The 27,040-nt window shown below is 46.8% G+C and overlaps 1 protein-coding gene across 2 annotated transcripts in view; it reads right to left on the bottom strand.

The window, feature by feature from the left end:
* Ldlrad3 (low density lipoprotein receptor class A domain containing 3) overlaps window positions 1-27,040 on the bottom strand; it is a 235,446-nt gene that overhangs the window by 171,719 nt on the left and 36,687 nt on the right. The window contains exon 1 of one of the 2 annotated variants that reach the window (XM_029474721.2): window positions 9,130-9,269. The exons of the other annotated variant lie outside the window; for it this stretch is intronic. The gene's annotated coding sequence lies outside the window, so the exon portion shown is untranslated. Of the gene's footprint in view, window positions 1-9,129; window positions 9,270-27,040 lie in introns of those variants that run through there. 2 annotated transcript variants of the gene reach the window in all.

The following is a 27,040-nucleotide window of genomic DNA, read 5'->3' as shown; positions in this document are numbered from 1 at the left end:
CAATCCTGGGGGGAAAGCAAAGTGTATCCCACCAGACAGATTTACCCAGCCACGTATTAAGCCATGGCATTCCAAAAGCAAAAATAACTAAGGCTGGCTTCTGAACGAGGTCAACACAGTCTCTCTCAGACCCCTTTGCCTCCCCATCCCTCAGCTCAGCTGAGAAAGGCTCAAAGGGAGTGGGACAACAGAAGCTACCCTTTGCTAAATGGAGCTCCAAAGCTTTGGCCACTGTGGAGCACAGAAGAGGTGGCCCGGGAGGAGGGGCAGCAAAGAGAAGCCAGCCTTTATCCCTTGCCCACCTCCTGCCCTTTCTACTGAGAGGACTCACCAGACTAAGGGTCAACACAAGTTCAAAGGTCTAAGTCTCTAATAAGTATAGAAAGCTTTGTGAGTTCAGACAAGTAAGTTGCCTTCTCTGAGGCTCAGTGATCCACCTCTCTGGCTGTGTTGCTGATGGGGAAACAGAACAGAAGCTGATGATAAATGCACAACAGCAGGTGTCATGTTCGTTACTTCTTTCCTGCCATCCATTCTCACCGCCTCTCCCCAGAGCTCTGGTACTTCTACAGTGGTTAGAGAAGGCCGTGCCCCTCTCTGATCCATGCCTTCTAAGAGGGGAACAGTCCCCACAAGGAAATGCCTGCTGGAATTGGGGCTATCTGACCCAATGTCACTTAGATCCTTCCCTCTAGATGCTCAGAAATTTCCTAGAGAATCAAGAGCCCTCTGGCTCGGGAGATGGCTCCACAGGCAAAGAGCTTACAGTAAAGACAGAGGGCCAGATTTCAACTTTTAAGAACCCATAAAATATGCATCTGTAATTTCAGTGTTCCCACAACAAGATGGGAGGCAGAGACAGGAGACTCTCTGGGAGCTAAATGTCTGCTGGCCTTGTTATGCAGAAGTAAAACATTCCCAGCAATCTTGAGCCAGACTAGAACACGGCCATTGTTCCAAAGAGTCTGCAATTGTTTCTCCATGCTAAGCCTTAGTTTCCCCATGTATAAAGCAGGCACTGGTAGACCATGTCTGAGTCATTTCTCTACCCTTAATGCATCCCCTCTTTGTTTTTGTGGATATGTACCCAACACTGGGCTAATGCACACCATTCCCCTATTCCAGATGTATTATTTAGCATTTAAAAGTAATTTCTGGGTCCTTCCACCTATCTAACACTGAGCAACTGAGAACCAGCCTGTTGAAATGCAGGCCAAAGCTGGCCCAAAACACCAGGTTCCTGGCTACTGGGGAGACCTAGTCCTAGCCTCTGTTGTCAAGAGATGACAGATCCTTTGTACCCCTGCATCCAGAGACAACCTATCCAGAGAGCCAAGGGTCAGACCTGCCTCCCATTCCGTACAGGTCCAAGGGCCTCTCCATTTCCCATATGACTTACCCACCACCTTCCATCAAGTCTCAGTAAATGAACAATTGTTTGGCTTATCACTTCCTATTAAGAGAGGAACTCTGCCAGGGGGAGGGGAAAAAAAGCCACCCTGCTACCACTAAGCGAGGGTAGAATGCCTATTAACCAATGTGTCTTCTTAAATATTCTTAAGTAGCTTAATCCATTAAACCAGTCCATCCTGCTTCTACAGTCTGCTCACGAGGCACCCTCCCTTCCCACTGAGCTGACAACAGGCCCTCCATCATGAGGAATTAACTGAGAGAATGCTGTTGGGACATTCTGAGAGCAGGAGGGCTAAGCAGTACTTACTGTGGGAGTCCTCAAGGACTGCAGCTCTCAGAGCAATTTACCTGTGCGAGAGACATGTCAGACCTGATGAGTCAGGGAGCAGAAACCCTGGGAGGAACCTGTTTGGGCTTTTCAGACCTTGAAAGGTGGATTATGACCACCCTGAAAACAAAGTTTAAAATTAAGGAGGACTGACTATGGGGCTGCCTGTAACCCCTGCAGAACTTGAGGAACCCGAGCTAGCGACCAGCCTGGGTTCCATAGTGAACTGTTTTCATAAAAGGGAGGGAGGAAGGGACCAGAGGAAAGAAAACTAAGACTACAGAGTTTTTTACATCCTAGACACACAATAGCCCACAAGCCCTAAATACCAGTACCACTGCATTCAATCTCAGGAAACAGCTTTGACACCATGTCTCAGTTTACCCATTTACAAAAGGGAAACAGACCAAAACTTGAAGCTAACAAGCTCCACAAGTAATAAAAAAAAAATTCAATGGAAACTTCCAGGGTTTCATCCATTTTATGACAACACACAGACAGAGGTCATAAGATTAACCACGGCTCACTTCTTAAAGGTATTATTATTCCCTATTAAAGAGTTACTATTCTATAAAAACTAGGTGTCGTGTAGATACATAATATGTCATTTCCCAAGGCATACCACTCTAATGTAGCTACATGATTAGTAATTAGAAGACGGGTGATCTGAACTGCACAAGGATTCACCCCACACTGAACACAATAGAATCGTTCTAGGTGAGATGAGAGAGCTGGAGAAGCGAGCTGTTCATTAAGAAATGATTTTTCAATAAATTCAATAGCATGCCCCACTGTGTAGCTCCTGGTCTCTGGCTACTGCATTGATCTCTGCTAATGGGGACAGCTCAGAATGAAGGCACTGGCAGGAAGTCAAAAGGCTTGGTGAACACTGAGACCATGAGTCACCTCCAAAAAGAATGCCACCATACACATACATCCCTGTCTCTGTCTTTCCAGTCCCCAGCATTAGCTGGTTCTGACCCTCAACCATCCTCACGGGGTCCCCAACTGGACTCCCAGTGACCGAATCTAACGGTTACTTTATTACTCTTGAGGCAAAGTCTCAACACATGGCCCAAGATGGCTTCAAAATTCAATCTTCCTGCCTCTCAGCAAGAATGCAGGGATTACAGATGTGAGCCGCCATGCCTGCCTGGTCTATGAGCAAAGTTCTGCTACCCTGGGCCACCTGGATCAGTCTTTCCTTCTACGGTTCCACCCACCCACCCTCGTTTACCTCCAGTTCCCCCGAGACCCTCATACACCCTTGGAAGCAGCTTCCTCTACCCACCCTTCAACAGTCTCGGGGTTCTGCTTCCTTTGGCTTCCAGGAATAAGCCACTTTGTTCTCTTACTGGGTTTGACCTCCAAGGCAAAACCCCAACTTGGTACCTCAATCTCTGGCTAAGCTGTTCTCCCGACAAATCCATCCAGTACCCAAGCTTCACAGTCTCATCTTGGCACCGAACAGATTTCCTTCGCAGCATCTGTTGACCATATCTAAAACAGAACCCTAGTTCTCTCTAAGCTTGCTCCTCCTGCCATCCAACGCTGTCGGGTCAGCACATGGTCTCTCTACGTCCTTCCTCTCTAACCGTGCCTCCCACCACCCTAGAACAGATTCTTCCCTCATTACTGGCAAACCTCCCCAGCATGTCTTAGCCTGTTCTAATCTGAACCCTAGAACAAACCTCACCACTTCATCCAATGTTTGCAACAGTCCTACAGTTTCCACCCCCTAAAGGGTAAGGCTGGGAGACTTTGGGGTCAGCACAGGACGACGTCCTTGTGTGTTGCAGGTATCGCACCTTTCCAAAGACTCCCTCCCTGGTCTCCCTGGTCTCCCAGGCCAGTTTGCATACCCACCCAGTCCTCCCAGCATGTGCAAGCGTCTGTGGCTTCGCATACCATAGTGCTCCATAAACGGCTGCTGTTCAGCTGCCCCCTCAGCACCACAAGCAGCCTCTATACACCAGAAAGGCCTGTGTCCTAATGTAACTCCGGGCTCAGACAGAAAGTTGAAAGGAGTTGGGGATGGGGGAGAGGGACGGATGAATGTGAGAGTGGGTGGATGGAAATACTGCCAGTTGCTTCCTTGTACTATATTATAAAAAGCATGCCATCAAACATCTTGTGGATTATTCCCTAAGGTTAGGCCGAGTTCCACATTTGTATGTAGTTTAAGATTTATGGAACTCAAAATTAAAAAAAAAGTCCTTCATGCTTGAATATTGTCATAGCTTGATTCGAACTTGCTTACTAAGAAAAAATTCATATTATTATTCTATCTCCTGAGAAGTTCATGGATCCTGAGATTTTCTACAAAACAGGCTCCACCTCTAGATCAGCTTAAGTGCAAACTTCAAGGCTCAAAGTCAAAGATCAGAGGCGGCCCAACGTTAGCAGGTGAGAGCTTGTCTCCAGAGCTCCTGGCACAAAGGCATTCAGAGTGATGTGGGCTGTCAGTATTACCAGACACAGCTATCCAGAGCAAATTCACCCTTCAGTGAACGCCCATCCTCACAAAGCCAGCTCACAGAAGTCAAGGTCAGCTCCTTGTGCTGGGAAGACAAGCCAGGCCCACACATGTCCAACCAATGACACAACCCTGAGAGTGAGCCCTGGGTTTCCATGAGCCTTGGATCATGACAGTCCCTCGGCTAAGTCTGCAGGCCCATCCATAGAGAGGCCAATACCCTGTCCCCATGGGAAATCCCCGACCATCAGCACCCTACCCTTGGCCGGTATTTGTTTCTCTCTGTATCTAGGGAGTAGTGACAGCTGCAGCCCAGTGGCATTTGGGGCTGGGACTCTCATGGGGAGCAAAACAGCAAGCCTTTGCTACTGGAGGTGATGAGGGCAGTCTGGCAGAAAGGAAGTATGAAATCAGGAGCTGGCCTTTGTCATCCACTGCTATAGCAGTGTTGGGACTGGGTTCCCAGCTAGCCCAGTTTTGTTCATCCTTGCATTCACTTAGCTGGGAAGGAGCTTAGGCCATTTACCAGTATGGACACCAGTATGGACGGTGTCCTGGACCGTGGTAAGGAAACTTGCCAAGAGAGTTAAGGGAACAGGATGACATGAAGAGAGCCAAGAGAATCAGGACGCACACTGATGCAGAGCCACGTGTCGTCCGAGCACTTCTCCCCAAACCCCTCGTGGAGTCAGTGTGCCTTGATGCTAACTAACCACGTGAAGGGCCACGGTTTCTAAGGGATTGGGTCTCGCTGCGCTCTCTCGGTAATCAGCTCCAGTGGGCTCCAGCCGCAGCCTAGCACAGCTCACTATCCACCTCACATCACAGTCCACTCCGTGCTGCAAGCTGATAATGCATTTACAGACAGCTAGGACGCTGCAGCCAAAAAGGAAAAATTTCACCTAATTAAATAAAAACAAAGCAGAAAACCAAAGCCTTCAACTAGTGCCAGAAAGAAGGGCAACTTGATCTTTTATAGAACTTTTCAAGGCAGGAATGCCAACATTTTTTTTCAAAGGCATTAAAAAAAAAAAACAGTAAGCAAACTGCAAACGAACCAGAAGAACATGAGTGACGGGAATGAGTGACCAAGGTACTGATGGGAGACGATGGATAGCAAACAAAAAGGCTAAGGCCTGGGGAGGGTTGCTCAGTGTTAGTGTGCTGGCCGGGTAAGTGTGAGGACAGAGTCTGGATCCCAGAACCTAAGAAAGCGCCAGGTGAACATGTGGCCTTCCTGCAATTCCCATCTCAGAAAGCAGAGACAGGGGACTCTCTAGAGCAAGCTGGCTTGCAAGACTTGTTGTAACTGTGAGTTCTGTGTTTCAGTGAGGGATTCAACTTCAATACAAGAAGGAGGAGCACTGGAGGATAATTCCTGACATCAACCTTGGGCCTCTGCTTGCATGTGTACGCACACGCACGCACTACGCACTCACATGGGCAAGGTGAGGCAGGAGAGGACAAAGAGCCACAGTCTCACATACAGTTAAACAGAGCCATATAAAACTGTCACTCTTTAAACAAAGTAATGATCTACATAACAGGGATTGACATGGGTGTGAGGAAACTGGTTTTGGCACACCACTGGTGGGAATAGGGCTGACTGACTGGCCAAGCTGCCTGGGCCACAAGACAAGGGAATAGGATCCAATGGCATCCACCCAGTTTTTCTCCCTCCCCTTCCACACCTAGACATCTCTCCCTAGGGAAACATTTGGGCAGACAGAAGCACACAGAAGATGGTGTTCACTTCCTTCTTCCTCACAGCATCAAAACTTGTTTCTTTACCAAGACAAGAGTAGTGAGCAGTCAAATCACAAAGCATTCCTAACATGGAGCAGACTTTAGAAGGACCTGGAAGCCTGGACACAGCAACTTGGGACAATGTCTATAATATGGTCAGAGGGGAGAAAGCAATTTACCAGACAACACGTTGAGCACAGGCCCAGTCTGGTAGTCTCTAACAATGTGTTTTAAGTCAAATGTAGCTTGACTGACACTTAAATCATCAAGGTCTAGAACAATGACTGTGGAGAAGTCCTTGAGGGCCCTCAGGATGTGCGCAGATCCTTTACTGCATCCTTAACATGTCAACATGGGGAATAGATCTGGAGGACAAAGAAGAGCATCCAAGATGATCAAGAGGAGGCCAAACAGCACGGTTCATACCAAAGCTGGGAGCAGGGATGTCAAGAAACAAAAGTCAAAAGGAAAAGGTCACCCAATTTATTAAATTACAAAAATTAAAAAAACAAGAACAATTCTTAAAATCTGAGAAACTCAGGAAGTTGGAAGAAAAGGTATTTGCCATAGCTATAGAATTCCCAATCCCAATATTGACTTAAGCTACAAAGGGAACGCAGCAGGGACTCACTGGGTGGAGGCTATGGATGGCTCTTTCTTAGTCAGCTATGAAATGAAAGGGAGAGCTCATGAACTCCCCCTTGGCCTCAGGTGCCCCACCCCCTTGCCAGTTCCACCCCTAACAAGAGTCTCACCCCTTGGTGCCTGAGGTAAGACTTAGCTGAGGTGGGACAGTGAGATGGGAACACAGAACAGTGAGTCTTATTAAAGCGTATAAATTTAATCTGTCCTGCATGGGGAATGCAGAACGTCTCTCCAAGCCTTCCTGGCACTCCCTGTAAGCCCACAATTATAGCCTGCTCTGGACTCCTGTTTCCAGGGCACTGGGTCTTCCAGGTGGCCTCAGGCCATGATTCCTGCTGGAAGACAGAAGAGCTCATTCAAGGGCGCCTGGAGCAAGGATGCCAGAGCCTGGAGCCCAAGGCTGCTAAGGTGTGTGCTTGCCAAGATGGGTTGTCCTCGAAACCCAAGTGGGTGGAGGGTCATCCCACAATTGGCCTTCTGGAAATGGGGATGAAATGAGAGCCTTCAAAAACGGAATGAAAAGAGGTATTCTTGCCCATTCAGCAGCAGAGAGAAAATTTAACTGTGGTGTTAGAAGTTGGGACAGTGGTGAGTGTAAGCATGGTGTAGGGCTCCCTGAGGTGTTAGGGTGTTGCGTGCTCTAGTTCTTGATCTGGACCTGGCCCCAAGGCGTGTTTACTTCTTGAAAATGTACAGAGATCTGCATTTGACCACTCTGCACAGCCAATGCAGGCCAAGTTTCTAAAACAATATTTACTTGAGAAAATAAATAAATAAAGGCACACGTTGTTTGACTGGTACAGCTGCCTCTCAGACAAGGTCTCCGTCACTCCCAGTTGACAGCCTCCTTCCTTGCATCTACAGCTTGAGCCACTAACAGTCCACACAGTCTAAGTCATACCATGTCACATGCCACAGCTCATGATGTGTGGATCCGGTGGGAACGGGCAGCTTGTCGAGAGGAATGGCATGTTCAGGATTTATTTTTAATCGATTCGCTCATTTTTCCTAACACTCAAAGCAGGCTGACTCTGAACACCAAAATGGCATCAGCCACACCCTGATAAACCCCAAGCATGCCGACGTCTCAAGCCTGGCCCAAGGCCCCAGGTCCACAGAAGCAAGCTGAACCAAACTACAGAGGACATTCAGGAAGGTCGAGGGTGGGTGTGTTCCATCTCATTCCAAATCAACCCAAGGCACAGGTGCGAATGCCACTCTTAGAGGTGAGCGCCATCTCAAGTTACAACAGAGCTCAGGCCTCAAGCCCTAGGGTGATGCTTGACTATTCTAAATCTTATATGGGGTACACTGAACTTTTCCATGGGGTAAACTTGGAAGTTCTCCTTCTGTTACATAAAGATTTTTGTTGTCGTTGTTTTTGGCAAACACACACCAAAAAGAAAAATAAAAAGCAAGGTTTATAGAGAACAACACAGAGAGAAAGGCAGACTGGAACGGTTTATAGTCAGTGAACCCACAGACTGGGCAAACGATCCCTGATTCTGCCCGAGGCCCAGTCAGAAGTCTAATAAGGCTTTGCTCATTCTCTCTTGTCACAATAACTCCTTCAAAAAGACAGTGTCAAGCTGTCACTGCTGCCCAGAGGCTCAAGGACAGAAGCTTCAACTCCAGGAGGAGCCTGAGCTCAGAGGGCAGGCAGGCAGGCTTGCAGATCCGAGGCACCTGTGTCAAAGGAGGGAGGGAGGAGATGAAGAAGGCTGCCCAAGCAAGAGAGCCTTGTGACACCCTACAGGTACCACTCATTCCTCCCAGCCACTGCTGCTCCTGGACATGACAGAGGCCATCACTGATTTGCCTTGACGACGTAACACAGACCATTAAAGAGAGAATGGGTGCCTAACACTATTTATCATCATTCAGCAGAGAAGCCCCTATCCCTACCCTATGGGATGTGTTCCAGAAGACCTGGAAAGGAGTTGTGACTACAGATAGTACCAAACCCCGCAGTACCACAGCAGCATGTCCGTAATCCAGACGTGCTGTGGTGCATGCCTTTAATCCAGCCTGTGGGTAACAGAAGCGGGCAGATCTCTAAGAGATCAAAGCTAGGCTAGTCTAACATAGAAAGTTCCACGCCAGCAATGGATTCATAATGAGGTTCTGTGTGCAACAAACACACACAGCCCAGAAGGCTGGCTGCTACAGTGTGAAACCAGACATAATAGTCTACATCGGATTTCCAACTGGGCACACCTCAGAGGGGCACACGTAGAGAAGGACTTTCTAGCACCTTCTGAATCACCTAGAAAATTCTCAATTGTTATGAAGTCCTTCCCCAGGTATTGTCTCAACCCAGGGAGACTGCTGCTCACTCCACCCGGGGGGTCCAGGCTATCATTTTCCCCTCGAACCAATTCGTCTGTTCCCCCAAAACATGTCTCACTTCCCTAAATACCTTGTGCCTCCAGGAAGGTTCTTCGCCCCCTACTATATGTTAGACTGTTGATATTTACTAAGGCAGGATGGATATCATCACGTTACTCAAAAAACAGCATACCATTCAGACTCAGGAGCTGTTTGCTTCTGGAATTTTCTGGGTGACTTTCTCAGGCTTCAGTTGACTGTAGGCAACAGAAAGCAATTCTGTGGATAAAGGAGACTGTGGTACACAGCCTTCCCTCTCTCTCCATCTCTTCCTTTCTCTGTCTCTACCCTTCCCCCTTTCAGATCAGCTTCTGTGTTCCCACAAAACAAACAACCTCTGTTCAAACTTCAGCCCGGAGCCACTCAATCTCCACCCACCTCCCCCACCCCAGTAAAAATCCCGACGTGAGTAAACACGGAAAGGCCACTCAAAGCTCAGCTTCCTCCCGCAGGGAGGAGGCAAGGTGTGGGTGGAAAAGGCACCTCAGACCACACTCCTCCAGTCCCAGAGTCCCAGGGCACAGTCCAGCTGCAAGTCTCAGGTCCACAAAGCACACGGGGAGAGCCTTAAGGGAGAAGGTACCAGTACAGGCCTTTTAACTGTGTTCAATGAAGGCGTGGTGCCCCACCCCACCCCACCTTGGCCACACTCTCCAGCAATACCCTTCTGTACTAGACTACTCCTACCTGTGGGGTAAGCAGTCAGGCTCCACCATCAGTCCCTCGGTTACTGAGCAGAAGGAAAAGGGGGGGTAGATTTTGTAAAACATCATGGGAAGAGTCAGCCATGCACATCTCCTAGTGTCCCCATTAACGAGTGAGGCCTGCTTCCTAGGAAGGAGTAGGGAACACTTTGCTGTCACCAAACTTCCACTGTGAATCAGGCTCACTACTGTAAGGACAAGATAAGAAAACTGGGAAACACCGAGAAAATAGTATTCTTCAGAATTTCCCCTGAAAATAAATAAGAACAATATTTTTCTCTTTAATGAGAGCTGGCATAATCATTTGGGTAAGATGATTTATACATAATTTATATATAATGGATTTTCTGGGGTTTTTTAAATTTTTCAAAACTAGCAAGTAACTTCAGAACGGCAGTGGAAAAATTAGAACGTAAACATTGCCTGAATTCCCCCATCCTTTGCCTGCAAGCACCAGGGTTTGTACTCTTCCTATTTTTTTTTTAATCTGGTTTTTGTTTTGTTTTTAGTTTCGAGATCCTCAGAGGTTCACATCCTGAAGTGAAGATCTATCACCAAGGGTTGCCAGCCTCTAACAGCTTTAGAATAAAGACTGAACGCAATCTAGGTTGACTAATTAAAATCAATAGTAAGTACCATGTTCAAGGGCAGTGGTAACAAAAAGGCGCTAGTACACCTTTCTAATTAAAAACAACTGTGGCTAGTGCCCAAGTACTTGTGCCACAGCTAGGCAGCCAGGCTGTGGCTGCAATACCACACAAAGAGGATGCCAGTGAAACACTCAAGGATCTATCGAAAGCACACGGATGTGGACCACTGTGAGTGACCCTCTAAGTCACTGTGTTTTAGAATACATATTCATTCAATGAACTCACTTATTAACCCCCACCCCTGCAAGGGATTTTTCTGGAAACATAAAAGGTTACCCTGGAGGGAACCCAGGAAAAAGCACAAGAAACACCTGACCAGTGGAGTCCCAAGCGTTCATAAGCGTTGGGAGGCCTAAGTGACACAGAAGAGAGAACCACGAGAAATAGCGGAGTCACTAAGGAGGGAGACATTTACTCCAGAGGACCTCGCACTGACTGCTTCATGGAACAGTTTGCAGCCTGCCTGGCTTTGTAGGTTGGGTAAAACTGAATTCTTATTCCAGAGAAAGTACTGAGGTAAGTGGAGACATGACAGCAAATGGCTGAATGGTCCTGATGACAGCCAGCAGCCTGGGAAAGGCTTTTGCAAGTCAGAGGATGGAGTTTGGACCTTACCTTATACACAGTGAGAAATGTGCACCATCTCTGGAGCAGGGGTATGCCAAATGGGCAACCCCTCATGTAGATTAGCTCAGTTGTCCCACAGAGAGACAAACTCAGAAGCACACTGAAGAAATAGAATTGGGAAGCTACTAAAAAATGCTAGCCATCCATCTGAGAATCAGACTTTAATCACCCCAACATAAATTCCTTGTCTAACAAGAAATATTATGAAAGGCTGCTCAAACTTAAAATAAACGAATATATTTAGTCTCTCTATTTATTGAAGGCAGAGACAACCGTCATCAATCTTTGCCTTTGGGAGACAGCAGATGGCATTCTTGGCACCGGACCCACTCTCCTAGCTGTGCTCTGCTCAGACTAGTGCTGCCCTGTCTGCTTCGCTTCAGCATCGCAGAAGGGGCGAGCAATTCCAAGTGCCACTGGCGGTTCAAGGGACCACCTCGGGCTTCAGACTTTAGCATCCGTGGAACCGAATGCCAACACTATAGTGTAAGACATCCTTTCCTCTTCAGTGCAGGCAAGGTGCAAGGCCCTGAGCACAGTACTCCACCTTCAGAGCAGCTGCCTTGGAACTCTTAAAGCCCAAAAGAAAACAAGGAAGAGGCAAAGGGTAGAACTGAGTTTTAGTAAGCGGCTATATACACAAAGCTGGGGACATTCTGATAGGCAGTCTGCATTTCTAGAAAAGAAGTGGTCGGGTCTTAAGACAAAGAAAATAATCTTGAATACTATGTTTCCTTGTGTTCTTTGCTACCATAATAATCCATGATGGTGGAACTCTTGGATAAGGGGAAGTGACCTGTGTATACATTTTCTTCATGGATTAAACGTCTCAAACTTTTTAAAAAATCAATTATAGAGCAGTGTTTGCATAGCAGCTGCACCAGCCCAATGTATGAGGCATAGGTGGGTGACAGTGGGATAGTGGACAGGCCCGTTCATGCCTAAGGAGTTTAATTTCATTTAATACCATTCAACATAAGCCTTTGGCACAGGGTCGCTCCTCCCCACCCCATCCCCACCCCCCCACTACCCCACCCCACCTCCACCCCCGTCCATGTGTATGCGTGCTTGCCAGTACACATCCACGTGAAGGGCAGAGGTAGTACAGGGTCTGACAGCTTCCTAGGTTGCTCTCTCGACATCTTACTCTTAAGACAGAACTCCTCCCTGAACTTGGCACACGGTGCAGCTAGCCTGGCGGGCCCACAAGCCCCATGCTCACGTTTCCCCCTATGCTGCTCTTGCTCCTGCTTGTCTGGAGGACGTGAACTCAGACCCCAGTGGTTTTGTTTGTGCTGTTTTCCTAAGTCTTCTTTTCAGACAGGCAAACAGCCAGCCAGGAGGATGCGTATTTGCAGTGAAGACATCTAAAAGCCCTGTCTGTGGCTCCCAACCAGTGTCCCCATACTATAGCCCAGATACACCTGACTTAATGAGACAAAAAGGCCTGGTCCATCTCAGCAGACAAGGAAATTTTTCAGAGAAATGAACTCCTCCAGCAACTCTAAGGAAAAGGGAGGAGCCTCGGATGAGAGCTGGGGAGCCCATGGACATGTGAACAGGACAAAATCCTCTTTTTTTTTTTTTTTTGCATACAAGGAAGCCAGGCTAAGATCCCCAGTTGTGTGCAGGGCCTTGGCCACAGTGTGTGTGTGTGTGTGTGTGTGTGTGTGTGTGTGTGTATGTGTGTGTCGGGGGTGGGGGGGGAAGGATAGCATCTGGAGGGTAATATACCCACTGCAGAAAAAAGAAAGTTAAGACTACATCCAATTCAAGCAAACAGAAACACAGTGTGTATTATTTTCATAACTAAAATTTCAAAGCGGGGCATGGTAGCACACGCCTTTAATCCCAGCACTTGGGAGGCAGACGCAGAGGCAGGCGGATTTCTGAGTTCGAGGCCAGCCTGGACTACAAAGTGAGTTCCAGGACAGCCAGGGCTACACAGAGAAACCCTGTCTCAAAGAGAAAAAAAAAATTCAAGAGAAGGCTCTAATCTCCACTGAGGCAACACCACTATAAACATGTATTTTGTTGTTGTTGTTGTTGCTGTTGTCCTAAATAAGTCCTCAGAGGAAATCCCAGTCCAAGCTGGAAAAGCCATAAGGAAACAGAGCCGCCCCGCTCCCTCAGACGGCACAGCTTCCTGCAGAAGAGCAGCAAACAGGAATGAATTCATTGCTGTAAAAAAGCCAAAGACCGCTTCTCTTAAACATGCTTCTTAATATTCAGTCAGTTAAACACAGGTCTTTCCCAGGTGCCATCACCAGCCCATAAATATTTAGTAGTGGGAGATGCAGACACACATGCACAGAGAAAAGACCCTTCCTCCCCAAGCTCAGCTATCCATGGACTCGGACACAAAGCTGAAAAGCCACATTCGTGTAACAGGAACATTTACGGATCATCTCCCGGGAGAAAGGCTCTCCTGACCCAGATTCCATAGCCTTCCCTCTATTTTCCAACCCTAGAGAAGGCCCCTAGCATCTTAGGAAAGTCCTGAGGTAAGGATGGTGGGGACTTTTACAGGCCCCTTCCATCCACAGCCTGGTGTGAATCGAATCCACATTTTCCAGCCTCAAATGGATTTTCAAAGAGTACAGGATTCCTGGCTTGTTTACCCATTCCACTTCTGGTTTGGGTAGCTGAGGGATGTTTGTAATTAATGAATATGGTGCTTTCTCCAAACGTAAATGGCATTCCTGAAAATGGACTGTTTACTGTGTGTCCTCTGGGTGCCAGGCACCGTTATGAACACCTCATTTTCATAACCAGTCCAATCAGAGATACTATTGCTTCCATTCCACACATGAGGGAAAGACACAAGGTTCGGTAAAGTACCTAAGGTCACAAGAAGAAACAGAACCTTCAGCGCTGGGGCTAACTAAACCTCAAATCATCTTCCACTGGATTCTTGTATTGGGGAACCCTAACCAGCCCACCCCTGCTTATGTTTTGTTTTATTTTGTTTCAGTTTTTGTTTTGAAACAAGGTCTTGCTATGTAGCCCTGTGTAGCCTGGAACTTGAGACCCTCTTGCCTCAATCTCCAGAACACCGGGCGTTCAGGTAGGAACTGCCATGCCCTGGCTCCCATCTCCCTCCCAGCACTAGGCGGAACCAGAAGGCTGAACTTCAGCCGGCAATGATTCTTCCACAGGACTCGCCAAGCAAGAAAGTTTACAAGGACATCACAGAACTCACTGGTCTACAGATGTGACTTCCAGTCTTAAAAACTAACAGGACTCTCCCCAAAGCCAGCGATGAGGGCAGATGCAGCTCATAAAATATTCCATTAAACCACTTCTGTTCGATTAGCCCCATGTGTTTCTTTCCTGGAGGCTCTCTGAGGGAGAGACAATGTACAAACCCTCTCTCAAGCCAAAGGTCCCTTTACACCCAGGAAAGCCTCAGGACCCGTGCCTTCTAGTCTTTCCTTCCTCCGTCCTCATCAGCTCTCAACTCTGCACAGAGGAAACATGATTAACCAGCCTTCCGACCAGAGGGCCATCTCAGATGGGCCCCAGGGAGCCACTTCTCATTTACTTAAGTGATTGAAATCTCCTCTCTCCCAGTTACCCAACCCTGCAACACCAGCCAGCAGATATAATTGCGAAGCAGGTAAGCTCCTCTCACTGCTCACGGCTCTACAGATTCCGTGCCAGCGAACGTTGCAAATTACAGGGTATAAATTTAGCAGGGTGGGTCTTGACACACATTCCTGCAAATTACATGTTCCCGCACTAGTAGAAAGTGCATTAATTACTTTGGGTGTATGCACAACTTCCATTTACTCAGGGGCTTTCTGGAGAGCATCAAGCAACTTGGAGTAATCTACAAAGATTAAAGCATAAATAAATAATGCCTGCTGAGTGGGTGGGTCTTCCCAGAGCTCTTGGAATTAGAATTGTTAACTTTCTCCCCGAGGATTGGAAGAGTCAGAGGAGCCCATTGTGTGTGGTTGAAGATAGAATGACCCAAATCAAGCCCTATTGTGGGACGGGCACAGCATTCAACTAGGGGTGGCAGAAACATCAGATGTTTCTTTCCTGCTAAGCTGAAAGATTTGCTTCCTACACAAGAATGGGGTGTTCCCATCTGTGGCAAAGCACATACAGCCAGAAGTGAGAACAAGATGGATGGGATCAGGGGAGATTTAACCCAACAACCTAGCACTGTCCATATGCTGGGTGCTAGGCTAAGCACACAGGAGTCTTCACCAATATCGTCACATGATTCCACCCTATGAGTGAGGAAGGAAACAGTGCTGAGGTCACCCAGGAGGAAATAAAAGCTAAATACCTCACCTACGATCACATAATCAGAGAACCATTTAAGCCAGGTTCGGTGTAGCAAGCAGCTTCAGTGCCCAGTGGGGCAGCTGGCTCCAGAGGGCCCCACAGGTAGGAGGGGCAGAAACACCAGGTCAAGTGCATTCAGCAGCTCACCATTTCTGTTGTGGGCACACAGCTGAGGACTGTTCCCGAGGATGCCCACCTAACATGCAGAACAACTCTGAAGGCATCTTACACCTCTGGTGGGAAAACCATAGTGAGAAAGTCAAGTTCCTCCAACCAGATCCCAGTTACACACAAAACTCTCAGCTCTTCTCCCTAATCTGTGAGTTCCCGTTATATGATTTAGGGGGAAATAAAAGGATTAAACAAAACCATCTGCTGGGGTTAGATGCGAATTACCAAGGGGGTGAATTACCAGATCCCTGCCTCCTATTTGTAGCAGGATGGGGAGAGAGAGGCCATTACTGGGTCACGACTAGAGTGGACACGGGGGGTGTTTAAACTGCGTTTCCATTTCCCTTTCGACTTTGTTAGAATTATCTCTATCAATAGCTGTAAAGTAATGGGACCACAGCCAGGGGTCGTACTCTCTATAGCCAAAGGGAAGCTAGAGGATGATCCATCTCAGGAGCATGGCCCCATAAAATAGGGACAGTGACACGGAAGATAAGCCATTTTCTCCAAGAAGCAGAATGTGGCAAGATTCTATAAAATATGACCAATGCATTCGAATGTTCATGCTCTCTCTCCTCCTCCTCCTTCCTCATCCCTCTCCTTTTTTCCTCTCTTTTCCACCCCTCCCATCTCTCCCCTTCTTACTCTATCCTCTCCCTCCCTCTCTTCCTTCCCCTTTTCTCTCCCCCTGACCCTTCACTTTCCCCTCTTCTGTCCTCTCTCTCTCTCTCTCTCTCTCTCTCTCTCTCTCTCTCTCCATCCTACCCCCCTTTTGGAAGATACACACACACACACACACACACACACCATGAAGGAGTTTGGACTTCAGGAGGAAGCACAGGTGACATGGAAGGAGCAAAAGCCAACCCCTATTGCCACAGCAGCCTGCAAGTGCTTCACATTTCAACAGAAACAGGGTCTCAGAAGGGAAGCTGACCAGTTCCAGAATGGGACTCACACCTAGGAGACACTACACACACCAGCCCAGTCCACTCAGATGGGGCATGGCTATTCAGAATGACCGGTCACCCTCAGCAGGTGACCCTCTCAGCACATGGGATATTGATAGGGTATTTCCTCTCTGTAATCATAAGTTGATAGATTAGTTACACTTGGAATTCCTGAGCACTCTAGGTTATGACCTCAATCCTGACTTCAGGAAATTAGACATTCTCTGTCGTAATTGGAACTGGGTATGGCTTTACCTAACAAAAAGTGATGGTCACCCAACAGGGTTGCTCTGCAGCAGAAAACTAATAAATGAAGTTGGCACTGTTGTAAGGCAGGTCATCTTAATAAATTTGTGGCGTGCCTATCAACCGTGACACAAGTGCCACCTTACAATTTAGGTGGTCCCTAGTTCTTATCTACTAGAAAGTTGGGAACAGTGGGTTAAGTGAGCTCTCGGGGGCCCTGGCCAGGCCTGAGCAAGCCAGGATGAAAAGATCTCTCATTCTTCTTTCTTTCTTATTTGTGTGTGTGTGTGTGTGTGTGTGTGTGTGTGTGTGTGTGCATGCTGCGTGTGTGTGTACATGATACAGATGCTTGTGCATGTGGAATTAAAAGGACAATCTCTAGGGTTGTGCCTTGAAAAAAGTGTCATCTGCCTTGTTGATCTGTGGCTCACTCACTAAGCTAGGCACCTAGCCAGTGAGTCCTAAGGATCTGTCTGTCTGTATATCCCAGCACTAGGAGTCGCCATGCCTGGCTTTAAAAAACAAAACAAAACAAACAAACAAACAAAAACCATGGATTCTTGAAATCAAACTCTAGTTCGTATGCTTACAGGGCAAGCACTTTAACAATGGAGCTATCTCTCTGGGGCCTATTCATCTGAATTTCTGACCTTTTAATACATTATCTGTGCTGTCCTAAAGCAGGAAAGACGCCAATGGGCTCCTCTCCAGTGTGAGCCACAAGAGAGGCTGATAAAGATCCAATGAGACCCTAGAGCGACAGAAAAAAACACCCAGTGGAGATAATGTGGACCACAGGGACTTGTAAAAGATCTCCTACGCTCCCCTGCAGAGGGGCAGCACCAGCAGCCACAGAATCGTGGAGTACCGACTCCCCATCAGACACTGAAGGGACCACACAGATGCACTGGAAGAAATGGCAGACACAGTGCTCTACAGGACTGGGTGCTGAGTGTGTGTATGTTCAGAGCCACATGGTCCTTGGGGCAGAAATGGATGTAGCTTCTGCAATCTCTTTGAATCTGAAGAAACGCCTAAGGTATCCACCAACTTGAGCTACAAATGTGCTACCACGACACCACTCACAAAAACTAAAACTTGGACATAAAAGCCCAGTTTTGGAGAGTGAGTAAATAAATTCTAGAATGTTGGCTGGACTGAATTCAAAATGGCCATTAAAGTAGATTTGGATGAATTGGCAAAGTACCCCCACAGAAGGAAGGGGAGGCCCACTCAAGAGACTCACTGAACTGTGCAGCGCACAAAACTGAACCAGTATCAGAACAGAGCTCCTGGTTGGAAGACAACTGGAAAACCAATTATCTTCACAATAGAGACTGTAGAAAAGAAACCTGAGAATTACATTGGCTAAGAAGACTAGGGAAATTCTCTCTCTCTCTCTCTCTCTCTCTCTCTCTCTCTCTCTCTCTCTCTCTCTCTCTCTCTCTCTCTCATGTGTGTGAGTGTGTGTGTGTGTGTGTGCGCGCACGCGTCTTAAAAATGACTGAGCCGGGCATAGTGGGGCACGCCTTTAATCCCAGCACTCGGGAGGCAGAGGCAGGTGGATTTCTGAGTTCGAGGCCAGCCTGGTCTACAAAGTGAGTTCCAGGACAGCTAGGGCTGTACAGAGAAACCCTGTCTTGAAAACAAACAAACAAACAAATAAAATGACTGGAGATGCAATTTAGAGCTCTGTGCCAACTACAGAAGGACCCTACTACTGAGCCACATCCCCAGTTAGAAATGTTTTCATAAAACATAGAAAAGTGCTTGCTCTAGTAAACTGGAAAATGGATGTTAAAAACTACACACACATTCATACCTCTATCAAACATGACAAAAGTGCAGCCTGTCAAACTTTAATTGACTGCTGCAATTACTACTGATTTTTGTTTTCTTTCCATCTAAGTCTATTTTCTGAACAAATGAGGGTGTAAATAAATGCTATTCATTTAGAATTTTAATGAAGGTGACAGCTATCACAGAACTGGCATACAGTAACCTAGCACAGGTAAAGAGTTCAGAAGAAATCATTCCCCATTACTAAATTAACAAAGCATTTGCTGAAAGAACTGCCCAGGCCCGCCCGTGTGGAGCTCACTGCTGAGAGACTTCTTCCCCAGCAGCCTTCGGAATGTCGTCATCCTCACTTGAGAGTTAGCCAAATCACAGATATTTACATGTGGAGAATTTGAACTTCTACCCACTGGTGTTCAGGTCTGAGGAAGACTAACGCCTCCCGTCTTGCTCCAAGCTCCTTTCCACTCTAATCTGCTTTCGTAGCCTGTTTCCACATGGGGAGGGACCAGCTAGAACACTCAGTCCTCAAGTACCGGGCAAACTAGTTCCAGCACTTCAAAAGCCAACTCTCCCTTGGGCCTGACCGACCTAGTGCTAACAGCTGCAGGGGAGCACAGTCACTCACACTGGGCCTGTTTTACAGGGCTCTGAGCCATCCCTTGTGCCAGCCCCTGTCCTCATTCACCTATCATCACAACAGATGACATCCTACGCGGTTCACTAAGTCACCTCCACAACAAAGTGTCCTGTCCTGCCCCTGAATCCAACCACCCTCCTGTGGACCTGCCTTCCCAGGGCTCCTTAGGAAATGTACTCGGTTCCAGGCTGGACCCAGGCAACTCACCTCACGTCTCTATCTCACAGAGACTGCAAGGAGACTATCAATAGCCTGCCATTGTGCTCTTGGGCAATACCACGCCCAGGTTTTACACACAGTAGGTGCCAATCAATACTTTCTGACTGAATGAAATCAATGAGCTCCCTCGGTGCCGGGTCCAGGCTGGCTTCATTTTCATCAGAAATGAGAGCACCACTCAGTGTAGCGTGTAGAGGTGGTTCCCATTAAACGTGTAGTGAATGAAGGACTATAGTGGGCTCACCCGAGCAAACGCATCAGCCGGAGCAGCTCTCCCCACGATGTACCAATGATCAAATTTCAAAGTGGAGGTGACCAGGCCAAAGGATAATTCATCCCCCTAAAGACACTAAGTGTCAGTTAAATTGCTGTATTTAATAGGGCCTGACTGGGATGAGCCATTCTGAACAAAAGCAATAACTGCTCTAGTAATGACTTTCCTTTAAATTTCTATGACTAGTGCTACATAGCGTCCAAAGACTCCTACAGCCACCAGACCAAAGCCCATTAGCTATCAGCTCACTTACAAACCACAGAGCCCTTCAGACCCAGCTCTGGCCTCTCTGGAGCCCAAAAGGTCCAGACCAAGGCTGATGGCCCTCAGAGGCTCATTCTGGGATTGCTGCTCGGCTTGGTGTTATTGTTGTTGTTGTTACTGCTGCTGGTGGTTTGCTTGTTGGTGGTGGTGGTGGTGGTGGTGGTGGCGGCAGCTTGTTGTTGTTGTTACTGCTGGTTGGCTTGTTGTTGTTTTACAGGAGTCTGACCACTAACTAGGCTCCCGAGTCGTCACACTCAGGTATACATACAATCCTGATAAAAAGGGAATTCTCAATGTCTAAAAGGAGACAAGGCAAAAGGCCTTACAGCGTCTATCTGGTGCTGAGCCACATAGTCTGTGCTCAGGGGTATTTGGTGTGCCATGATTGTTCCCAAGCATCAGAATGGGAGGAGGAAGCCTTCATCTGGTATGAGAGATTACATTCGCTGACACTGAGAATAAACGGCAAGCACATACAGAAAGTAGTAACAGCGATTTGGACAGGCAGAACACACAGAGAACGTCTCTTTGGCCTCAGTTATTCTAGGTGAGGGGCGTGGAAGGTAAAGGACGAGAACTTGGGAATACAATATGCAGACACAGGCAAACACTGATCCGGGACCCAGTAACCAAGAGTAGCCAACTTTCTCAAGAAAAGACCTTAGGATCTCAAATGGATGCCCAGGTAGCCCTCAGCATAGTCCATGCTACTGCCGCAACCCTCTGGCTAGTGGCATAAGCTTAAGATTTCTGATCCAGAAAATGGGAGTTTCTACCACCTAATTGTAAAAAAATAACAGCTGTTTTGTTTTTTGTTTTGTTTTGGTCTGTTTTGTTTTTGAGCATATGATACTGATCAATTGCTCTGTCTGTATTCACTACCTTGTTTTCAGCTGTCCATCTCTGCACAGGGTGAGCACATGGCTGTTGTCATTTGACAGATGATGAAGCACATATAGGTGCTCCCACGGGTAAATAGGGAGCACGTGGATGACCAAAGACTTGTCTCAGAGGTCAACAGTGGGTTAGGGGCTGTGCTGACATACTGGGAGTTCAAAGGATGGCACAATTTGGTTGAGCCTGCCTCTTTTAATCAAACCGATATTGTTTTAGTCATTAAATCTTTGTATTTATTCCTTCTGTGCATGCCTGTCCCAAGCCCTTTCAATTAGACAACTATCTTTCATCAGAGGAAGAGATCATTGCCCAACAGAAACTGTGCAGACCAACTGTCAGCAGAATCAGGCAATGTGGGCTTTTCCTTTTAGTTCTGAAGGAGACCTTGCTGCAGGCCAGACCTGCAGAAGAAGGCTAGTCCTCCCCCACTAAAAAGCCTCAGCTCAAAACTCTAACTTAGCAAAGGTGTTGGCCTCTCTGACTTGGGTCTATTACTAATGCTACATTCATAATGGAGTCAAAAACCAAAACACTGAATCCACTGTGGGTGTCTCTTAGCACAAGAAATGTCCCTGCTAGAGACAAATAGTTATTCACAAAGCTAACAAAGCAGGAGTTTTCCCCAAATGCTAGGTGTGTCAGCTTCCTATTGCTTCGCTAACTTCATCTTACACTTCCACATCACAATCCATCACCCACGGGAAATCAGGGCAGGAACTCAAGCAGGAGCCTGGAGCTCAAGCAGAGGTCATGGAGGAGCGTTGCTTACTGACTTGCTCCCCCTGGCTTGCTCAGTTTGCTTTCTTATACCCCTTGGGAGATCCATCCACGGAGGGAACTACCCACAATGGACGGGACCATGTGGTCCACACCAATCATCAAGTAAGGATGTGTCCCACAAGTTAGCTTACAGGCCAGTCTTATGGCTGTGTCTTCTCAATTACGGTTTTCTTCTCAGCTGACCCCACCTTGTGTCAAGTTGATATTGGGGAAAAAAAAAGACACTGGGAGAAACAAACAAATCCACTTGGCCATGCAATGGCCTCTCAGAACCTAGAAATGGGAGCGGTTCTGAAGCAGCTCCTAACTTCTAGAGGCAAATTCTCATCCTAGTCACACCACACAAACATCTGGATAACCCAGAACTGTTTATGGATCTCACTTTCTCTGCCCCTCAAAAGCAGCCCCCACTGCACCCCCAAGTCTGTAGTAATGCTAAAATGTTCTTTTCTTTGTATCTCTATCCACAATTAACAGATACCAAATGGAGCTTCGGGCATACACCAGTGAGTCTCTTCTCCCTCATTTCCACATACACACTCCCTAGTTTTTTATCGCCTCCTATTCCAAATTTTACTTTCAGTGGAAGAGCGAGCTAGACACCTGTCATCTAAATAGCAGCCATTTAGGCATGCTGAATGTCATTTCTATAAAATGCTGAGAAAATAGTATCTTTGCCTAAAATATAAACAAATGCATATCCTCTGTAAGTAAGGCGACAGACCTGCTGTGCTAAACGGAACACAGTGCTCCATGCCAAGGGGAGCCTGTCCTTACATGCCTGGAACTCCCTACCCACCCAGGCCCCTGGAGGAGGGGGTTTGCAAGGAGGCTAGTCAGTAGTAGCACCTTTGCTCTTCCTGTGTGTTTATGTAGGACAGGGCATACATTCATGTTTGGAAGGGGGCCAGAGGGAAGCCTGGGGTGTCATCACCTAGGTGCCTCCACCATTTATACAAATGTCTTGGTGGCCTTGACCTTGCCAAGGAGTCCAATGCACTTCTTACAACCTGCCGGCCTCCCCGTCTCCCGTACCAAGGTCATGCTTGCTACCACTCTAGGTTTTTTATGTGGACCCTGAAATATGGAACTCAGGTCCTTACTGACAAGCCATCTCCCCCGCCCTCACTGCCAGGACCTTTACTAATTCCAAAACTGTCCCAAACTGCAGAACCCCCAAACTTCTGGGAGCACAGAGAAATGAGACTTGGGAAGCACCATCTGCAGTCTCAACTCAACCACTAATCAATTGAGTAAGACTTGCCATCCTGACACTCTGGGACTCAAGTTCTCATCTGTAAAAAGGAGAAAAATTTATAAAAATATGGATTCTGGATTCAGCATGATGGGTCACATTCAGCAACATTTAAAGACATGGAGGGGAACATATTAGAATAAATCTAAATATATTAGGAACAGAAAGAGTATCTTTTAATTCAGTTTTTATATAATATTCTAATCTGCAATTTAAATGTGACTTTTAAACAGATTTACTGAGATAAAATTCATACATACATAAAATTCAACTGCACAATGTAAGGCAGGCCATTCATACAACCATCCTGCAGCCTTCTTCATAGCGTTCCAAAAGCCCAGAAGGAAGCCTTACACCAGGTTGGCCACACCCCCAAGTCCTCCAGGCAACCTCCTCTTGCTTTCTGTCTCAATGGGTTTTCCGATTCTCGATATCCCCACAACAGTATCATAGAAAATCATGGTCTTTTGTAACTGACTTCTTTCCTTTACCAATGGTCAAAGTACGCCCGTCTTCAATAGGTTTCGGTACTTTGCTTCATTCTCTGGCCGAGTAACATTCCACCGTATGGAGGTACCTCACTGTATTTGTCCATTCTTACAGCAGTGGGCACTTTCACTTTGGAGCAAGTATGAAAGCTGCTGCGATGAACCATTCACGTAAGAGTTTTTGTGTGAATGTATAAATGTGTACCTATGGGGCACTGTCAAAATGTCTGAAGCCTGTGAGCTACAGCATCCCAAGGACTCACTATGCCATTGTGTGTGTGTGGTGTGTGTGTGTGTGTGTGTGTGTGTGTGTGTTAATTCTGTTGGTGGATTTCTGCTTTCTGAACAGAACAAAGACCCTGAACTCATGCCTGGCTCTTGGCACAGGCTCATGGCACACGCCTGTAATACCAGCCCATGGGAGGTAGAGGCAACTGCACTTATGTATATTCAAGATGCCTGGTCTACATACTGAGTTCCAGGTCAGCAAAGTTACATAGTAAGACCCTGTCTCAAAAGTAAACAAGCAGGCAGCAATGACAAAAGACCATGACTCAAGGCCCTGTCCATACTCACACAGCCCTGGGGATTACAGTAGCTAAAACAGCTTCTCCAGATGTCTAAGAATGGGGAATTTCGGCCTCTGGCATCTTCACTGTCCAAATGAACTGACACCAGAGCAGTTCCATGTCAGGAAGAGTTGTGGACCCTCAAGGTACTAGGGTAATGGCAATGACCCTGCTCCCATCAAAGGATGTAAATTTTTATACCACAAGGTTCAGACAAAGGGTACTCACACACACACACAGGCATATGGTCAGAGGTCTTCCTGCTGTGAGCACGTGTGCAACACACACACACACCTATTCAATTTATAACTTCTCCCTATGGAATGTGATTCCGACAATCGCTGCTATCAAAGAGCTGATGTAAGGGTAGAGGCTGTCTAAGAAGCAGCTCTCACCACCAGCTAACCAGCATCAATAATTCAGCTATTAACAGTCATGAAACTGAAGAAGCTTGGGAGGGAGGGCTCTGCAGGGGTCTGCAACACTGGGAACATCTCTCTGACTGCTCTCTTCTTTGTCAACGCAAATTGACCCCCTTCCCTCTTATCCAGAAGAACCTTCCCCCCACACCTCCATGGGGGAAAGGGAACATAACAGATTTGCAGAACCTGAAGAATAAATACAATTCCTATATGCCTTAAATTTACAGTCCTCACAAAGCCTACAGAATATGATAAACCATTATAGGTTTTTCCTGTCGTCTCTGCCTTGGCCACAATTAATTTCACCATGTTCGACTGTAATATGGAATGGAAAATATGAAGGCGGGAGATTTAGAGGCTTCATTGTTTTGCAGTGAATAAGCTTTTGCACTATGAGGCCCTGGAGGTAAAAGAAGCAATAACGATAGGCCTCATTTTGAGGAACCATTTGTGTGCGTTTTCTGTTTTGCATCGTTAAGCAAGACAAAAGTGCCCGAAGGAAACCATGACAGCACTGGGCTATAGTCACTTGAAATCCAAATGCTGGGCATATTCCATAATATAGATGCATGACAGTTCTCATATATACCCAGGAAGAGTGTGCAACCCCAGCTAAGAGCTGTGTATCACCAGGGGACAACAGAAATCGCTCTCCTTTGATCAACACAGTAACCTCAAAGGCTTGAAAGGACAGCAAACTTTAGTTCAAAAGTTCTGTGAGGGCTTTCCCAAGTGCTCTTCCTCAAGAAGGGGTGTTGGGGGAAGACACGACTCTCACTTACTAAGGACATACTGTAATGGGAACACTCTGTTGGTGTTTTGCTACGCTATTGAAGTAAGTAGGATGTAGTTCCCCAAGAAGATAGATTCCTGACCTAAGCTCCAATACCGTCAACTCTGACCTTATTATAGCTAAAGCCGGGTGGTGGTGGCGCACGCCTTTAATCCCAGCACTTGGGAGGCAGAGGCAGGCGGATTTCTGAGTTCGAGGCCAGCCTGGTCTACAAAGTGACTACAAAGTGACAGCCAGGGCTATACAGAGAAACCCTGTCTCGAAAAACAAAAACAAAACCAAAACAAAACAAACAAACAAACAAAGAAGAGGTCATAATGCAATGGAGTAGTTCCTATCTAATAACTATTATCCTCATAGAGAGAAGGAAATCTAGACACACACACACACACACACACACACACACACTGCAGAATGTCCTGGAAAGTAGGATATCAACACAGGAGCCAGGATTGGGGTGGGGGTGGGGGGATTGGGAGAAGAAAGGAAGACAGGAGAAAGCCTGGGGTCTCTCCGGGAAAGCCAACCCTGCAAACACCTTGATTTTAGACTTCTGCTTTCCACAAAAGTATTTAAGCCACCCAGTTGTAAGAATTTGTCATCATACCCTTAGAAGACTAAAACTGATTAAAACTTGTGAAAAGCCAGAGAAGGTGGCATTTGCATGCCTATATCCACCCTACTCTGCTCTATAAACGGAAACACTGAAACTTAAGAGTAAGAAGGAGCCAATTCAAAATCACGGCAAGTGCCGGGTGTGGTGCACACTACTTTAACATGAGCAATTGGGAGGCAGAGGCAAGCAGATTTCTGAGTTTGAAGTCAACCTGGTTTACAAAGCAAGCTCGAGGACAGCCAGGTCTACATAATGAGACCCTGTTTTGTTGTTTTGTTTGTTTGTTTGTTTGTTTGTTTAAAAACTAAAGAAGTAGATAAATAAAAACAACCTACCTACCACACAGGAAAAGTAAAGAACTAGAATTTGGGCCTGGGTTCTCTAATTCTAAATAGAGCCAATACAAACAAGGCGGAAGTCTCCTGTGAGAAGGTGTAAAAGACTATTCCTGAAAAATTGCAGGGACTATGTTAGTAAAATACACAAATTTGTCATAGCTAGTATTGGGTCCACCCAGGTGGCAATGTAGGCAGACTGTCAAGACTATGAATAATAATAATAATTTTTAAAAAGCCCTCATTCAGTCAACATCTCATTTTCTAGGTGCTAAAAAGTGTGGGACGGTCTGGTGTGAGGGGGACGAGAGCCACTTGATTGTGGAGGAACGCAAGCTTCAATCTTCTCACCCAGGTCTTAGCCCAGCACTGAGCAGTAGTCACTCAGGAGCTCCTCACTAGCAGGGCACTGTGTTAGCCGTGACAGGAGGTAATTCTCACTGACTGACCTGGGGAACCGCCTCCTTTCCACGGTTAGGTGGGACTATGGACCTAGTTCTGATCAATAGAATGAGGGCTAACATGATAGGCATCATTCACAACTCGAAGGCTAAAGGAGACGGCACAGCACAGCTCTGCTGTGACATTGCTCCAGACAGTGGATCCTCAACCAACTGTATCAAAGCAACTATGGGGAACAGAAGCAACGCCCTACCCCACCCCCACCCCCTGCTCTACACCAGCCATTCAGTCTCCAGGGTCATCAAGTGAAGCCAATCAACTTTGGGAGAAATATGTTACTGCAGCTATGGTCTATACAACCCTGACTAAAACATAATCCAACAGACATCCTTATATGAACCTCTGACCATAAATAATAGAGCAATTCTAAGATAAAACTGTATCATTCTTTGAACCTGAGCATCAAGAATAGTCTCATAAAAAGAAGTTTACAACACTATATAATGACGTCTTTACATCCATACAAAAAGAAGGAGAGGGAGGGTTGGTTCTAATAACTCCATAAAGCATCACATAAGGGATTATGTTCCTTCCTAGGACATTTGCCACCCTCCAAATCTACCCAGAACGGCCCTGTAAGGAGCAG

The sequence above is a fragment of the Mus caroli genome, unplaced genomic scaffold, assembly GCF_978045245.1.
Source record: "Mus caroli unplaced genomic scaffold, Mus_caroli_1 scaffold_2, whole genome shotgun sequence".
Taxonomy (NCBI): domain Eukaryota; kingdom Metazoa; phylum Chordata; class Mammalia; order Rodentia; family Muridae; genus Mus; species Mus caroli.
This window is presented reverse-complemented; position numbering and strand designations above follow the sequence as displayed.